Raw genomic sequence first — 16,646 nt, 5'->3', positions numbered from 1 at the left:
TTGAACTTGGGCTCAAACAATCCTCCCACTTCAGTCTCCCAGTGACAACTCTTAAATTCTGACTTCTCTTTTGAGGAACTGTTCTTTTTCTGAGCTGTTTGACATTCAACATATGATGAAGGGATAGTCTCTGGAAATTACATTTCTTCATCTAACATGAGCAAATTAATGAACACACTTCTAAACCCCAATTTTCAAATCTGTAAAATAGGTGCAATAATAATTCTTATCTCATAGGGTTCCTGTCTAGGTTAAAATAAGATGACTTAGTGTGATGCTTACCATTAAAAAATTTAGCTACTACTACCACTCTTAATATTATCAGCCGTGGGCAGGAGAGGAGGCTTGCATGCAGCCCAGTGACCCTGCTCTGGCCACCTATGCCAACCTGTGTCCAGGGCAGAAAACCCGTGGACAGCTGCCTGGCAGGTGTTAGCCCACTGTGCCCGCTGCAGGCCAGGGAGCTCACGGCTGTGCCTTGCTCAGCAGGCATCTGCTCCCATTGTGGTGACATTAATGCTGGAAGGAGTGTCTCCAAGGGACTAGGAAGCCCTACATGACTAACTCCTGGTGGGTGGCACTTTATTTGCACCTGAGTCTCCAGAACAGCTCAATGACTCTAGAATTACCTGAAGTCCTTGCAGTGCGGGCAAAGGTGAGAACAATTTGAAAACAAGTGGCCTGCTGGACCAGGTTCTTCTCCTTCTCCTTCTTGTTCTTCTTCTTATTCTTTTTGTGGATTATTTTTTTTAAGCCAATACAGACAAAACGCATGGACCAGGTTCTCACTTAACTCTACATTTCCTCCCTGTTCTGACCCATGTTCTCTGATCCTGCCTGTCAGCTTTAATTGGTTTTTTTTGACAAGACATAACTCACATGCCATAACATTGACCCTTTTAAAAAATGTATGATCAGTGGTTTTAGTGTATCACAAGGCTGTGCAGCCATGGTTGGCATCTAAATCTGAATGTTTTTGTCCCCCGGGGCTACAGTGGGATGCGGTTCAATAGATGTTTGCTGGAAGTTTCTTATAAAGAACCCCGGGCATTCCAGGTAGGGTGGGCTTTGGAGACGAGTCAGCCCCACTCCACGCCGGCCTGGTTTCTGGGTCTGCAGCCCTGCCTCTTGCCTCTGCACACTGACGCTGTGACCTGGGGCAGCGGCCTCTGTCAATGGCGACCATTTCCTGGGTTCTCACCAAGTACCAGGCACCGAACTAAGCCCTGTGTGTGTGTTCTTGCTTATCCTTTCACTAATTTTACATCAGGGCCTTGGATTCTGGTCTTTTGGCTTCAACTCCCATATCCTTCTTGCTGTGTCAAGCTGCCTCTGGCCTGCTCACCATGCCCTGCCTCCAGCTCACCCTCGGCTAAGTAAGGGGAATAGCTATTTGCACAGCAGCTTACAGTTTGCAAAGGGCTTACATCTGTTCTTCCATTTGATCCTCCCATCGAATATTTCTCATACTTCCCCTGCCTTTGAACCTGCTCCTGTCTCCCCACGCCAGGTCCATCTGATCCCAGACCCTCCGGTCCCTGGGGAGGCCAGTCCAGCATTTTGTTATTCACACTTCACTGACGTCCCAGTCAGATCAGTGTTTTTTCTTGATGTTGAGGCTCAGTGTGTGTGTATTTGCAATCTCCCGTCTCTCTTGTTTGTGTATAAATTGCATATTTGGGTTCATCTTGGAACATAAGGTCCGAAGGGGCAGGGACCGTCTGGTGATTTCCTTGTTAAGGGTCAAGAGGACTTTTGTGGATGGCTGGTTCTAGCATGTGGCCTCTCTCAACCCTTCTTTAAGCCATAGGTCCCCTTTCCTGTGGGACATATAGCCCTTCCTTGTGTCTTGGGTATAACAAACTTCCCAAGTTTGGACAACCTGAAGATTCACTCAGAATTTTCCTGGGACTTTCCAGCCAGAGCTAATGATGAAAAAGCCTTCTGTCAAAAAAAATCCTAAAATTTGTATGAAACCACAAAAGACCCTAAATAGCCATAGCCAAAGCAATCTTGAACAAAAGGAACAAAGCTGGAGGCATCACATTATCTGATTTCAAACTATACTACAAAGCTATAGTAGCCAAAACAGCATTGCACTGGTATAAAAACAGACACATAGACCATTAAAACAGAATAGAGAACCTAGAGATAAATATACTCATCTACAGCCAATTGATTTTCAACAAAGGTGCCAAGAACACACATTAAGGAAAGGACATTCTCTTCAGTAAATGGTGCTGGGAGAATTGGATAACCACAAGAAGAAGAAAGACACTAGAGCCACTATATACAAACTCAACTCAAAATGGATTAAAGACATAAATGTAAGACCTGAAACTATGAAACTACTAGAAGAAAACATAGGGGAAACACTTCATGACTTTGGTGTGGGCAAGGATTTTTCATATAAGACCTCAAAAGGTCTTTTCATATAAGACCTCAAAAGCACGGGCAACAAAAGCAAAAATGGACAAATGGAATTACATCAAACTAAAAATCTTCTGCACAGCAAACAATCAACAGACTAAAGAGACAACATACAGAATGGGAGAAAATATTTGCAAAGTATCCATCTGACAATGAGTTAATATCCAGAATATATAAGGAACTCAAATAACTCAATAGCCAAAAAAAAAAAAAACTGCTTTAAAAATGGGCAAAAGACCTGAATAGACATTTCTCAAAAGAAGGCATACAAATAGTTAAGTATAGGAAAAAATGCTCAATATCACTAATCATCAGGGAAATGCAAATGAGATGTCACCTCACTCCAGTTAAAATGGGTGCTATCAAAAAGACAGAAGATAAGTGTTGGTGAGGATGTGGAACTCTTACATATTGTTGGTGGGAATGGAAATTAGTAGAGCCATTATGAAAAGCAGTATGACGATTCCTCAAAAAATTAAAAAGAGAACTACTACATGATTCAGCAATCGCACTACTGGGTATTTATCCAAAGTAAATGCAATCAGCATGTTGAAAAGACACCTGCACTCCCATGTTTACTGCAGCACAATAGCCAAGGTACAGAATGAACCTAAGTATCCATCAATGAATGAATAGATAGCAAAAATGTGGTATAATATACACAATGGAATACTATTCGGCCACAAAAAAATCAGTGAAATCCTGTTGTTTGTGACTGTGTGGATGAACCTGGAGGATATTATGTTAAGTAAAATAAGCCAGATACAGAAAGACAAATGTTGCACCATCTCACTCATATGTGGAATCTACAAAAGTTGAGCTTATAGAAGCAGACAGTAGAATAGTGGTTACCTGTGCATGGGGTCACGCTGGTCAAAGGGTACCAAGTTACAGTTAGATAGGAGGAAATGCTTTGGTGTTCTATCGCACAGTAGGGTGACTATAGTTAATATAATGTATTGTACATTTCAAAATAACCAGAAGAGAGGATATTGAATGTTCTCACCACAAAGAAACAATAAATGTTTGAGGTGATGGATATGCTAATTACCCTGATTTGATAATTATACAATGTATACATGTATTGAAACATCTCAGTGTATCCCATATATATACACACACACACACATATATACAAGTATATACACACATATATACACATATATACATATATGCAACTATTATGTGTGTCAATTAAAAATAAAACTTAAAAAAAAAGCCATCTATCTATTGGGGGTTTCAAAATTGGTAGGATGTACCTTTTTAGGCCTCACCTGTTTTGAACTTCTAGATTCAACTGTGCCTTTATTAGGCTAATTTGAATTTATTTTATTTTATTTTATTTTTATTTTTTTTTTGAGACAGAGTCTCGCTTTGTTGCCCAGGCTAGAGTGAGTGCCATGGTGTCAGCCTTGCTCACAGCAACCTCAAACTAACTCCTGGGCTCAAGCAATCCTCCTGCATCAGCCTCCCGAGTAGCAGGGACTACAGGCATGCGCCACCATGCCCGGCTAATTTTTTCTATATATATGTTAGTTGGCCAATTAGTATGTTTCTATTTATAGTAGAGACAGGGTCTCGCTCTTGCTCAGGGTGGTTTTGAACTCCTGACCTTGAGCAATCCACCCGCCTCGGCCTCCCAGAGTGCTAGGATTACAGGCGTGAGCCACCGCGCCCGGCCTAATTTGAATTTTTTTTTGACACACACAATTGAAAATACTAATACCAGACCACACACAGAGAATAATGCATAATTCTCTTGACTGACTGATCCATGCAAACCAGGAAACTGTGGCATTGGCTAAACTGAATCTCCTGTGGTCTTATGGTTTGACAAACAATTTATATCAAATTCTAAATGATCAAGTCTGCCTTTGACATTACTACGCGTTTTAAAAAAGAGGAAGGTGGCATAGCTGTTTTCATCCCTGACCATCATTGTGTTTCATTAACAGAGACATGTGCTGTTCAAATGTGAGCAATAGACTCTCACTGTAGCCCAAATACTCTTCCTTTTACAGGTTTTGTCATAGGAAAGTTCCTTGGCTGATAACTCACTGCTGATTTGTGTATACATGTATACATTTGTGTATACATGCGTATACATTATGTATACATTTGTGTATACGTGTGTATACACACATACATGAACTTTTTATTTTGAATTTAATCATAGATTCACAGGAAGATGCAAAGACAGCACAGACACTATCCAAGCACTCTTCAATCAAGTTTTTCTGTGATCAGATCTTACATAATTATAGTGCAATACCCAAACCAGGAATTTGATGTTGCTACAATGTGTGCATTTACTTGCTAAAGCTGGCAACCCTAGGCATGGAGGGCATGCTACAAGTGTTTTGGGGTCCAGGGGTGGGGATGTATGTATTGATGGGATGGTGTGTGACTGGGGAGGTTCCTACACAGGGCTGCTTGTGTTACAAAAGTGTTCTGTCGGCCAGGCACGGTGGCTCACGCCTGTAATCCTAGCACTCTGGGAGGCTGAGGCGGGAGGATCCTTTGAGCTCAGGAGTTTGAGACCAGCCTGAGCAAGAGCGAGACCCTATCTCTACTAAAAAATAGACAATATTAGCTGGACAACCAAAAATATATAGAAAAAAAATAGCCGGTCATGGTGGTGCATGCCTGTAGTCCCAGCTACTGGGGAGGCTGAGGCAGGAGGATCACTTGGGGCCAGGAGTTTGAGGTTGCTGTGAGCTAGGCTGACGCCACAGCACTCACTCTAGCCTGGGTGACAGAGCGAGACTCTGTCTCAAAAAAAAAAAAAAAAAAAGTAATCTGTCCAAAGTTTGGACACTATTAGCACACTATGAGAACTCAGAATTGAAAGTAAGTGGACTGGCCTCCAGCTAAACTAGTGACAGCCGAGTCCATGGGCCCAATGAGCCCGGGGCTCTGTAGGAGCTGGGGTGGGAAGGAGCCCGGCCACCCGGGCCAGGCTGACTCAGCGTCTTCCTGGGAGCAAAGTCTCCCCTGGGGAGGTGAATGAAGTCTGTTCTCACCCAGCTCCCAAGTCTCGTTCTCCTGGTCCCTCGGGGGAGACTGCATCTCCTCCATAGAATGGTTTGCTGTTACAGAACGGTTTGTGCTCGTGTGTTGAATAGCAATACCACCACCCCTTTTAAATTAAAAACACACACATATAAATACAACCATTAAGCTTCAGGTTTGTATCCAAGAAAGGTCTGGAAAGACCCTGCACATTTAAAGCTAGTTGCCCCAGAAGAAATGGATGAGAGGATTAAGGATTGAGGGGGGGTGCTTTATTTTTTACATTTTATTCACTTCTGTGTAGCTTGCAAAACAAAACAAAAAAAGCCATTACAAAGAGAACGTGACCATTTGTGACCAGTAGTAACAAAGCAATGACACTAAAAGAAATTTTAAAACCAAAACCCCACTCCCGAACACAACTATTTTCATTCCTTTTGAAAGATTGTATTTCCCCTTTGCACAATTACTGCCCAGTGGCAGTCATAGGTTGTGCACTATTTTGTATTCTGCTGTGTTGCTGAATGTTTTATCACACCTGTTTCTCTATGTTGCTGCTAAAAAAATTCTTTCTGAGTCTCACTTTTCGGGGTGGGAATGATGGGCTCTGAGTTACTGCTGGCTTGTAGCAAAAAGTTCTCTTCCCCAAGCCCTGATCTAACCAGCTGAGGAAGGAGGCAGTGGCGGTTAGTTTATCTTGGGCAAGTTCCTTCTTTGCTTTGGGCTTCAATTTTTTTCTTCCCCATGTAGAAAATGGTTTTCCCTGGGGTCCCCTCCAGTTATCATCTGTTACCTTCACGAAGCACATCATAAATAACGATCCTTTGGACATAATTCTTTGTAAATCTTTATTTAATCCGCCAGCCTTCCTGTTCTGAGATCACTTGGCGTAATGCAGTTCATTTATCCTAGAGATAGATACCTGGCGGTAGATACGGTTTTCCCTTTCGTCGATGGAGAAACTGAGTCCAGAAGGGGTGGGAGGACTGGGATGATTTATCATAGTGGTGGCCTCTTATCAGGGCAGCGCTGGGTCCAGCTGCCCCGTGTGATGGGTGATGGATTGCCCGAGATGTCTCTGCCGAGTGGGCGACATGAGGTGGCTCAAGTGCGATTATGAAATAGATCCATCACTCTTTGCCTGCTGCCTCCCTTCTTTTCCTCTCCCAAGTCACTACGTCCCTGCATAGCATTTCTTCAAGATAGACTCATGAATGGACCTTGGGAGCCCACACACGCGCGCGCGCGCGCGCACACACACACACACACACACACACACACACACGACAATTTGGTCACACCTAAGAGGCAGATAAAGCCCGCCAAAAGGATCTGCAGATAAAAAATCCGGTATCTGGGCAGGTAACACCCAATTACAACAGAGCAGTGTTGACTTACACTTTTCCTTATCGGGGGGGAATCAGGTATTCGTGTAAATCAGAAAGGGATTTGATGGATACCAGTTCATTGGAGGCTCTAGCCCACGGACAGGCTTGGCTAAACAAAATATATATTCTCCTTATCTGCCGTGGCGACTATCGCTGCACCTCCCTGTCTCCCCTCCACCCCTCCGAGCTCTATAAAACCGAGGGCCTTATCTAGAGTCTGTCGTAGCCTCACATCTTGCAGGGTCTCTGCTAAAATGGTTCGGACAGCACTGCAACTCAGGCCCAGCCCACGTCATTCTGGCAGACGGATGGTCTTCCCTTATCTTCGATTGTCTTGGCTATAAATGTCTTTTTCTTAAGACGCTTGTTTAGACTAGCCCAGGGGAAAAGAACAGGTACCCTGTGTCTCCAGGGGAGACGTCTCTAAGATCTGGAGTCTCACACACTGGTCCCCTCGCTCCATGCGGTTTGAGGACCACGGTGAGAGAGGACAGAGCTGTGGGAGCAGGGTGCTCCCCCACCAGGTCAGGTCGGCTGCAAACTTGTACAGAAAAGGTAATGCCAGTAACAGCCCCGGGAGACGGGAGCCTTGGGCAAAGCAGGTGGTCTCTGGTTGGGTAATATGGAAATAAGGATGGGGACAGACACAGAAAGGTGAGGAAGGTCAATGGAGGGAGGGTAGCTTAAATGAGATATGAGGAAGCTGCTGGAAGTTTGGTGCTGCTTGTTGAAAAAATGACGTCCTCTCCAGGTATTGATTGTTGGTGTTGTGCAGATGACAGCTGAGCGTCATGAAGGGACGCATGCTGTGAGGTTAGAGACCTGGCCGGGCTCTGCCCCAACCTGTGGAGGGACCTGGATGGAGCCCCCTCCCCAGCCTACCCATGCCCTCTTGTGAGCGGAGTCCTTGGTGCCCGATGCGGAAGGGCAGGAGGGAGCCACACAGTCCCACCTACACCTGCAGCAGGCGTTCATCCCTGGGACTCAGCCGGGCTGAGCGTGGAGCTGGGGATGCTAATCAGCCTGGAATGTGCCTTTTCTCTTGTCCCAGGTGCTCCCACTTCTTGGGTACAAATACGAGCTGGCCAGAGTGATAAAGCCAGCGGCCTGTCAGTCACCCAGCTGAACATCCCGGGAGAACTTACGCATCTCCTCTCACTGTCTGCCCAGAGGAGCGTCTAATCTCAGGTTTCCAACCCTGAAACAGCCATCCCGGTCTTCCTGGGGAACCTCGTTAGAGTTGGACGGGAGAGTCCATAGCTTCCCTCCAACTATTTAGTCCAAACTTCCCTTTCTTAGCTCGGATTTGCATTTCCCCAGGTGATTAGTGATGCCCAGCATTTTTTCATGTGCTCATTGGACATCTGTGTATCTCCTCTGGACATGTCTGCTTAAGTCCTTTGCCCATTTTAAAAACCACATTTTTTGTTTTCTTGTTATTGAGTTGCAGGGTTTTTTGTTGTTGTTGTTGTTTTGTTTTTTTTGAGACAGAGTCTCACTCTGTTGCTTGGTCTAGAGTGCTGTGGCATCAGCCTAGTTCACAGCAACCTCAAACTCCTGGGCTCAAGCAATCCTCCTGCCTCAGCCTCCCGAGTAGCTGGGACTACAGGCATGCGCCACCATGCCCGGCTAATTTTTTCTCTATATATTTTTAGTTGGCCAATTAATTGCTTTCTAATTTTTTTAGTAAGGATGGGGTCTCACTCTTGCTTAGGCTGGTTTCAAACTCCTGACCTTGAGCTATCTTCCCAGAGTGCTACAATTACAGGCGTGAGTCACCTCGCCCAGCCTTGAGTTGTAGTTTTTATAAAAAATATATTCTGAATGTTAACCCATTATTGGATATAAAGTTTACAAACACTTTCCCACATTCCAGAGGACACATTTCCACTCTGTTTGTTACATCCTTCGATGCCAGGTGTTTTTCAGTTTGATGTGGTCCAATTCATCTATTTCTTCTTTTGTTGCCTGTGCTTTTGGGGTCATCCTGTCTTAGTTTCAAACCCATTCTTTTTGGTTTGTAAAGCAACTGAGGCCTTGGAACATTATCCCAGCTTGGGTTGAGAGACCCTCTGCCAGGTGTCTGTGAGACCAGATGATAACAACTTTGACGTTCCAGGAGCAGTCCTCTCTCGCAGCCAAGGACAACGTTTGAGGCTCAGTCTTGGTGTTTGTGTCCTCCCTGCTCAGTGAGTCCAGCCTTATTTCAATGATGTACCTTTCTTTTTCTTCCCAAGGCCACAATTTTGTGCACGGTGTGGCCTCTTGCCCTCCTGAGGGGCACACTGGTGGGCAACGTCAGTGTCCTTATGATGTTAACTGGACAGACTGAGAGGCGTGGCTGGCCTTGGAGAGCCAGACCAGGGGTGTTCCCGGGAAGGCCCCAGACAGGAGGAAGAGCAGAGCTTTGCAGCCCTGTCCTATCCCTGGCCCCACGTCTCCCGAGGGGGGTGTGTGTGTCAGAGAGGGTGGGGAGAGACTGCAGCCACTGACTGCTCCCCCAGGGAGGAGGCAGACCCTGCTGCTTGTATCTGGGCCAGAATTCACTCTTTCTCTTCAAGGCCCATTCTGATCTGAGACTCTCCTAACCTGTTCTCCAAAGTGACCTTTCTGTTTCACTTCAGAGACCAGCCTGCAACCCATTTTATTTTTAATATGAAAAATTCTATTTTAGCTATGAAGTGAAAATAGAAACATACCAAGAAGCAAACCAGAGCCATCCCTAGAACCTGCGTCAGATACAGCCTCACTTCCCATTGATGGCGGAGGGACAGGGAGACTGAAAACCAGACAGACAGCTCGGCAGATGACATGGCTCCAACGTCTTCATAGCTGCAAACCTTCTCTCTCTTCAGCCCCCGAGGCTCCCCTCTAGCAGCTTCTTATCTCACCTGCAGAACCCGGCCTCTGCCCCCTGCCTGGCTGTGCCTGCCTGAACTTCAGTCCCGGCCCGGAATGCGGCCGCTCTGTCCTTGCTCTGACACGAGGCTACTTCCCGTGACCTCGTGGGCTGGGCTCCATTCCTTCCCGGTGCTCGAGGACACCACTCCAGCCATCCCCCTCTCTCCTCTGACCCATCCGTTCTTCCTCTCTTTCTGGGTCTCTCCCACCAGCGTAAGACACAATATAATACTCCCCTTAGTTAAAAACAAAATTCTCCCTTGCTTAATTCTACCTTCCCCTGAAAGAAGGAAAGAGACCATGCCAGTTCCACCTGGGGTGACTAAGTAGGTGCGTTCAGCTGCAGTTAAGATACTAATACTTGGCTGGGCGAGGTGGCTCACGCCTGTAATCCTAGAACTCTGGGAGGCCAAGGCAGGAGGATCGCTTAAGGTCAGGAGTTCAATACCAGCCTGAGCAAGAGCGAGACCTCATATCTACTAAAAATAGAAAGAAATTAATTGGCCAATTAAAAATATATAGAAAAAATTAGCCGGGCATGGTGGTGCATGCCTGTAGTCCCAGCTACTCGGGAGGCTGAGGCAGTAGGATTGCTTGAGCCCAGGATTTTGAGGTTGCTGTGAGCTGGGCTGGCGCCACAGTACTCTAGACCAAACAACTGAGTGAGACTCTGTCTCAAAAAAAAAAAAAATACTAATACTTATGCCAATGTCCTGGAGGTGACACTGGAAGGGGAGGCTGAGGCCAGAGTGCTCTCAGCTCCATGTGCTTTGCTCTGTAGAAGGCAGGCAGCCATTTAGGGGCTTGAGGCCATGGAGGGTCTCGTGCTGCCTTGCCAGGGCTGTCCTGGCAGCAGTGAGCAGTCGGGAGAGCCGCTTCGAGGTCAGCGCCCCAGCCGGGCGGGAGGTGACCGTGTCTGCCGCAGGGGAGGTGGCCGTAGAACAGAGAGGAGGTGCGCTGTACCAGACCACGTCTAGCAGGGATTTTGAAGTCATGGAGATAGATTGGAAGCCACTTTGGAAGCAGATGGGACGGGGCTGGAGGGAGCCTGGAGAGTGCCACAAGGCATCCTGGGTGCCTCTCCTTCTGTGGGTGAAAGGTGACACTCTCACTTCTGAACTCGGAAGGCAGGCACCCTGCCGACCCCTCCCTTGGAAAGGGAGCACCAACGGCCAGCTGGTTATTTATCCTTTTCTGATCCCGCTGTTTTATGGGGCCGTAAATGAGACCGAAGGGAATTAATAAAAAAGGCGGGGCCCAGGCAAATAGCAGAGTCCTTGCCCACGTGGCAGTAAGAGGTCTAAAGGTGTACGTGTTGCAATCCTGGGAGGCCAAGTGCGCCTGGAGGGCAGGGCGGCCTGTGACCGCCAGCAGTGTTGGAGGCACCAGTGGCCTCTACCCTCAAGCAGAGGCTGAGGGAAGGGAGTCCTCCCAGAGGGGACAGATGGCAGCAGGTCAACACAGCTGCTCCGGGTCCTGGGAGCAGCTGGAGTGAAGCAGAGCGGCAGGGACCAGGAGTCCGTCTCCCTTTTCCTTCGTTTTGGAGAAGTATGGGGGGCTTGTGGAGTTGGGAGGACAGAGCACTGTGCAGAAGAGCCGAAGGAGGCCAGCAAGCGTCAGGCTCCGGGCAGCAGCTGCCGAGAGCAGCCACACCCAAGAGGCCACGTGGAGGCAGGGCACCCTCCCCTAGGGCGCCGGCCCTGGGCATTTGAGGATGCCCTCCTGGATAGAGGGAAAGGCTTGGGCAGCTCTTCCTGGGAAAATCCCCCAAACAAGGTACTGAAACATAATCCAAATACTTGAGAACTTGATCAAGGCCTGGAAGGGATGTTCTCACAGCAAGGACTCAGTGGTGGGGGGCGGGGAGCAGGGGGCCGCAGGATAAAGGCCAGGACGGGCTTGTCGTGGTCCCCTAGCTCAGGCTAACTGGCGTTCGAGCCCTCCACCTGCCAGGCTGCAGCACTTGGTGCCAGGACTCTGAAAGTCCCCAGATTCAACCCTGAAGACATTGCACCGAGTGAAATCAACCAGTTGCAAAGGGATAGTGCTGTAGATTCCTTTTGTAAGAGGTCCCTGGAGTACTCAAACTCACAGAGACAGAAAGTAGAACAGGGGTTGCCAGGGGCTGAGGGGAGGGGAAACAGAGTTAGGGTTCAATGGGGACAGACTTTCACTTTGGGAAGATGAAAAAGTTCTGGAGATGGATGGCGGTGATGGTTCATTCACAACAACTTCAATATGCTTAACACCACTGACCTATACACTTAAACATGGTTAAAATTGTACATGTTACGCTATGTATATTTTACTGCAATAAAAGTGCACAATAAAACCCCTAAATTCACCTTGCATGGATTTGGTGTGGATCAAGCGGGCTCTGACCTGATTTGGCTTCCTGACACCATAGATGGGGGCTGAGGGCAGCCAGGCCTCCGGCACCATCTGGTCCTAGTAAGTGGGAAAACAGCGCCTGCTCCACGTCTGTCTCCTCCGAGTGGTGCTCACACCTCGGGACTCCTGGCCTCCGGGGCAAGGGGAAGGCCCAGCACTGAGCCCGCAGAGCCGGAGCCCAGGTGGGCCGACGGGGCACCCGCCTGCACCCCACCCTCCCCCTTCCCACTGCAGCGGAGAAGTGGGTAGAACCAGCAGGTGAGCCGCAGCCTGGCGTGGCTTTGCAGTCTGACACTTCTGTGTCACCATCATTAACAAGCACACTGCTCCCCCTCATCAGTCAAATGGCCTCGGTGACGCACATCGTCAGGGCTGTGAGACTTCTTCTAGAACATAAAATATATCAATCACAGAGCCGCATGCCATTCAACAGGGGCTTCCTGGTTTCCCCACACACACCTCCTCTTTTGAATGATATAATTTACAAAATACACAGAAAGCCTGTTTCTGTCCCTTGGGATTGCTGAGACGAAGGCCAGCCTCTGCCCTGGCATTTTGGAGGCAGCTCGTGGGTGGGGTGTCTTTTGAAGGGTCCTGGGCCCTAAAATCCTAATTCTCAGGAGTTGCCTTTTTCTGTGTGGGAGCCGCTTTGGGACTGTGTCGGACCGAGCTGAGGAATATGGCCATGAAAGCCCCGTGTTCCACCAGGGAGCAGAGCTGCTGCTGTTGTTTTCCTAGCCAGCCACCTGTGGAGGTGAAGACCTCTTTGCAGCCCTCAGCTCAGAGGCTGCCCTTGCAGAACTGACGGCCTCGTGGCCACCAGCGACCCTGCCGGTGCAGGACAACGGCCCTTGCCCACCGACGACTGGCCAATGCAGTCTCCAACCAGCTGCAGCCCAGAGCTGAGCAGTGGGAAGTATGTTAAGTAATCTGGATGTTTATTTTGTTAAGTTAAAATTATTTTAATAAATGATGCGAACCATCTGGACACTAGGAACCATAGGGAAATCAGGAGTTTTGTAGGAAACATGCATTGGGAGACGGAACTGTTGCACTTGTCACTGGCACATGCAGACACTGTGAGCTGTGCCAGGTCGCAGGAGCTTGGGGCGCAGTCAGGTGGGACTGGTGCGGGGGTTTGAGCGGGGCCACAGCCTCTGCCCTCGGGAGTGGCCCGGAGAAGGTCTCCTCCCCAGCAGGTGAGGATGGACGGCAGGTGGCCATGGGCGGGCAGCTGGATGAGAGGGGCCCAGAGGTGTCTCCTTTGTTTTGAGAAGTGATTGGAGGGGCTTGAGGCTGAGTGATGACGGAGGAGCCTCTGCTTCCTCCTCTGTGACGTGGGGATTTAGGGCATCTTCCTCACGCCCGTCCCCGTGACGCACCGTCCTCTAGTCTTTTGGCCTGCGGCGTAGTCCCCTGCCCCGGTACTGGGTGGAGCTACCCTGGAGACTCCTGGGGTTGGGGGTGGTTCTGGAGGAGGCAGCAGGATGTGGCCTGGCCTCCAGGGTCCAGGGCTCCCACCGGTCCACGCAGGTCTCTGCGTTTGCTGCCCGCCCTCTGGGCTGCCGCCCTCTCTGCTCTCCCTCGAGGATGCCCTCACTCTCTCACCTCCCAGAGCATCAGGGACGTCCCATTGTGGATGGGGCCCACTGCACTGACAGTCTGGGTGGACACAGACAGGGGATGGGTGCCTCTCAGGTCCTTTGGCCACAACAATGTTAATAATATCCTTGTTTGTGGTGGGGTGGGGTCCCAGCTATGGCTAACTCCGGTCATGGGAAGCCTTGTAGTAGTAGCAGCAGCACTGGTATTAGTCATCATAGTAATAGTAGCAGTAATATTAACGGTACCGTGTTTCCCTGAAAATAAGACGTACCCATAAAATGAGACCTAGCAGGATTTCTAAGCATGTGCACAATATAATCCCTACCCCCAAAATAAGCCCTAGTGCTGGGCGTGGCTACGCAGCGCATCTGCACAACCCATGCATATCGTCGCTGAGCAGTAAAGAAGACGAGCAGCCCTTCTCATCTGCCCCATGAGAGCTCTGTTGCTCGACATAAGAGATGGGGGCCAATGGTTCTAAAGGAAATAGAGTCGCAAGAAATTCAGGATGGGCCGGGCGCAGTGGCTCACGCCTGTAATCCTAGCACTCTGGGAGGCTGAGACAGGCGGATAGCTCCAGGTCAGGAGTTTGAAACCAGCCTGAGTAAGAGCGAGACCCCATCTCTACTATAAGTAGAAAGAAATTAATTGGCCAACTAATATATATAGAAAAAATTAGCTGGGCATGGTGGCCCATGCCTGTAGTCCCAGCTACTCGGGAGGCTGAGGCAGTAGGATCACTTGAGGCCAGGAGTTTGAGGTTACTGTGAGCTAGGCTGACGCCATAGCACTCACTGTAGCCTGGGCAACAAAGTGAGACTCTGTCTCCAAAAAAATAAAAATAAAAAGAAATTCAGGATGGAATTCGGGGTTTGGAGAATTATGATGATGTTCCAGAAGAAGACAACTTAACTATACTTAAATAAATGTAGATTGTTGTACCGTATTAAAAAAATAACACATCCCCTGAAAATAAGCCCTAGGTTGTCTTCTTAAGAAAAAATAAATATAAGACCTTGTCTTATTTTCAGGGAAACACGGTAGTAACAGCTAACGTTTACTGGGCACTATTGCATCCGAGGCACTCTTTCAAGAGCTCTACATGTGTGATCTTAACATCAGTGGTTTGGAGCAAGTTCCTGCAGGTGGATGCGTGGATGTGAACTTAGCCCTTCCACCACCAGCTCCATACCCTTGGACACTTTACTTAAAAGCCCTAAGTTTCATGGTTCTCCAAAGAAGATTTACAAATGGCCAACAAGCACATGAAAAGATGCTCAAAGTCATGAATCATGAGGGAAACATAAATCAAAAAGACAAGGCATATCCCCTCTGGTTTGGATATTGGTTCCCTCCGAATGTCATGTTGAAATGTGACCCCCGCAGGTGGAGGTGGGGCCTGGGGCAGGTGTTTGGGTCGTGGTGGCGGATCCCTGGGGTGGCGCTCTCCTTCCAGTAATAAGTGAGCTCTTGCTCTGTTAGCTCCCATGAGATCTGACTGTTAAAAAGGGCCTGGTACCTCCTCCCCTCCTTCTCTTCCTCTGTTCCGTTAGCCATGTGAGGCCGCACCCCCGCGTTCCACCAGGGTTGGGCGCTTCATGAGGCCCTCACCAGAAGTAGATGTGCCTGCTTCTTAGACGGTCTGCAAAACCGTGAGACAAACTAACCTCATTTCCTTGCATTAATATCACCCAGCTATTTCTTTATAGCAACACAAAACAGCCTAAGACAGCTGCACACCCATAGGGATGGCTACTCTCAAAAAAACAGAAAATAAGTGTCGGCGAGGATGTGGAGAGAGGAGAACCCTTGTACACTGTTGGTGGGAGTGTAAAATGGTGCAGCCACTGCGGAAAACAGATGGAGGTTCCTCCAAAAATTAAACATAGAATTGCCATACAGTTGAAAAATCTCACTGCTGGGTATATACCCCAAAGAATTGAAAGTAGGGTCTCGAAGAGATATTCGTACGCAATGTGAGTCTGTGACTAAGTGCATGGATGTCTACAGGTAGATGAGTCTGTCCACGTGGGGACGGTGGGAGGTGGGAAAGTGCACCAGTGCGTGAACAGAGGGAGGGGTGGCTGTGCTGAATGTCACACCCCATTCTGGTCCTTGGGGATAAAGGACAATGAAGAGTCTTTACCATATTTGTCAGTAATAGTGTTTCCTTCAGCCTGAGCTGAGCACAGTGGGGATTTTTTTTTTTTTGAGACAGAGTTTCACTCTGTTGCTTAGGGTAGAGTGCCATGGTGTCAGCCTAGCTCACAGCAACCTCAAACTCCTGAGCTCAAGTGATCCTCCTGCCTCAGCCTCCCGAGTAGCTGGGATTACAGGCATGCACCACCATACCCATCTAATTTTTTCTATGTATTTTTAGTTGGCCAATTAATTTCTTTCTATTTATAGTAGAGATGGGGTCTCGCTCTTGCTCAGGCTGGTTTCGAACTCTTTTTTTTTTTTTTTTTTGAGACAGAGTCTCACTTTGTTGCCCAGGCTAGAGTGAGTGCCATGGCGTCAGCCTAGCTCACAGCAACCTCAAACTCCTGGCTCAAGCAATCCTCCTGCCTCAGCCTCCCAAGTAGCTGGGACTACAGGCATGTGCCACCATGCCCGGCTAATTTTTTGTATATATATTAGTTGGCCAATTAATTTCTTTCTATTTATAGTAGAGACGGGTCTCGCTCTTGCTCAGGCTGGTTTCGAACTCCTGACCTCGAGCGATCCACCAGCCTCGGCCTCCCAGAGTGCTAGGATTATAGGCATGAGAACCACTTCGCCCAGTCCACATTGGGGATCTTTATAAGAATATTGGTGCCTAAGGCTCACCCCAGAGGCCCTGATTTAACTGACCCAGAGGTGGCCTGGGCCCAGGACTTTTCCAAGCTCCCTGGGGTGTTTAATGTGCAGCCGGGTGGG

Source organism: Microcebus murinus, chromosome 24, assembly GCF_040939455.1.
Source record: "Microcebus murinus isolate Inina chromosome 24, M.murinus_Inina_mat1.0, whole genome shotgun sequence".
Lineage (NCBI taxonomy): Eukaryota > Metazoa > Chordata > Mammalia > Primates > Cheirogaleidae > Microcebus > Microcebus murinus.
The sequence above is the reverse complement of the archived record's forward strand: the minus strand, read 5'-3'. Positions refer to the sequence as shown.